We start from the raw sequence: 2,365 nt of genomic DNA, 5'->3' as shown, positions 1-2,365 counted from the left end.
GTCAGACACGATTGAAGTGACTTAGCAGCAGCAGCAGTGGCAGTGTCAATGCATTTCCCTAGTACTGGTGCTACAAAAGACTTTCTCCCCAGAAGTCTCTTTTGCAGGAGGCAAAGATCTCCAAAGGACATAAACAGTTTTTTTCTGGGCCATCAGGCCTGGGCTTAGGCCTTTGAAGAAGGAGACTGGCAGCTATTTTCTTATTTCTAAGTGAATCATTGAGTGAAAAAATGCTTTCTCCATCTCTGTTTCCAAGTGCTACAGTGGACTAAAACCTCTAAGAAGCTTCTCTCTTCAGCAGTTATATGTCTTAGAAAATGTGCTATCATTCTGTTTCCCCTTCCCACATCTAGCCACAGCCTCACCTCAGAAGTCAGTCACCTGATTTGATTTGCTTTCTCATTACCTTCTCCCCAACCAAGTAAATACATTTTTATAATCCCTGTGTGGTTACATCCTCCCTACTCTCTTGTGGAAAGACAGATTGCCTCTTGCAAACATTTAAAATGGAGCAATTCTGATCAATTTTTTGTTTTTTATTCCCAGGGACACCTGAAATAAGAATGCTCCCTCTATATAGTATTTTCCTAAGTCATGTCAGGAACAGTTTATCAGTCATATCAGGAACAATAGGAACACAGGATAGAGTCTGTGCTCTTACTTTTATGAAGTAGTCTCCTATGACGTGGCTGCCCCTTTGACAGAGGACACTATCACAATTTTCCACTGATGCTTTCTCTTGATCTCTGAGCAATGTCCTTTGCTGCTGCCATTCACCTTCAGTCACCAGGCTGTCAACATCTTCCAGAATATTGCTGCACCAGCAGAGATGGATTTTAGCCAGAGTTTCTTCTGCATGGTATCTTGAAGCCCACAGGTGCCACCAAGACTCATGTCTCTGTCATTCTCGGACACCGCCCCAAATGCAGGAATTTCTCATTGTTTTTTCTTCTCCATATCTGACTCTTTTTAACCCTTTCTTGAATGCCCTCTGGCTTTTTTTGTTTCATGGTTAAAAAAAGATTACCTTACCTTCCACTTTGTTTTTCAGCGTTTACTCCAACTCTTTGTCTTAACTGTAGCAATAGAAAACTGCAACAAAAATAACTAGTTGTCATTTTTAATTTTTTGTTTAATTTACTTAAAGACACCATTGCCTTGCAGCATTTTCCAGTAGAGGATTCTCTTGTCATACCCCACTACTATATAGATTTGGGGGGTAGAAACATCATTATCTTAGTTATCCCAAAATAATATAACACAGCAGTTAAGAGCTCCAATTTTATAGTAACAGATTCAGGTTCAAATCCTGTTTTCACTTACTAGCTGTGTGACTTTCGTCAAGTGAATTCACTTTTCTAAGCTTGTTTCCTTAATTATAACAAAGGTAATAAACCTGGTCTTTTAGGATTGTTAATCCTAAAATTGAGGATGATGCTTAAGTGCCTAACATTGATCCTTCAAGATGGGAACTCTTCATAAATGTTGTTACTTCAAATTAAGCCTCCTCTCTCTTACAAGCTCTTCCTACTCTGAGGTCCATGACTTATGACAGCTACCAAGAGCCTGAATAGAGGCTCTTCCTGAATCACCAAGGAGCTATTAATATCATAAAATGCAGAAGACAAAGTGGGATATGGCTAGAGCATCCAGAGCTTTAATAGAAAAAGAGAGCCCACGGTTCTGTCTTCTTGAGCACCACCATGTTGTACAACCAGAAATATAGGATTGCAGCCTGGGGAAGAGTATGAGTTTGGAGGAAGTGAACTGGAAGGCTTCTACTGAAAATTAGTAAGGGATGCCATGTAAATGGATAAGACAAACAAGGGAGGAAGAATACAAAGAAAAAAGAGCAAAGGCAGCAAATTGGAGTAATATAAGTCAAGGTTGCTTACAAAATAAAATACCTATCAGACATCTAGTGACTATGGATCCTGTAGGAAACAAGATAGAGTGTAAAGATAAGTGAATATATACTTGGGCCAAGAAATAGAGCAGGAAAACTCTGTTTACTTCTCCTCTCATTCCATTCTCCCTCCTTATTTTATTCCTTTTTTCCCCTCTTCCCTTTCCCTTTTTACACTATGCATTTGCTTCTCCGTTCATCCTTCCACCCATTTAGCCATTCATCATACATCCATCCAGCACTGGAACAGGGGAAAAAAAAATAAGTAAACTACAGGCCTTTTCCTACAGAAAGACACCATCTGGAAGATGGAGGAGAGTAGGTGGCAAGTAAACACATGCTTATATGTCAATACCCATCAGCCAAAGATCCAGAAACAGACCTGTAGTTGAACAAAGTTGGATTTTTTGTTTACTGTAACAAGAGAGAATGCATGAATGTGGAGTATATCAATAAAAA

The sequence above is a fragment of the Budorcas taxicolor genome, chromosome X (genome assembly GCF_023091745.1).
Source record: "Budorcas taxicolor isolate Tak-1 chromosome X, Takin1.1, whole genome shotgun sequence".
Taxonomy (NCBI): domain Eukaryota; kingdom Metazoa; phylum Chordata; class Mammalia; order Artiodactyla; family Bovidae; genus Budorcas; species Budorcas taxicolor.
The sequence above is the reverse complement of the archived record's forward strand: the minus strand, read 5'-3'. Positions refer to the sequence as shown.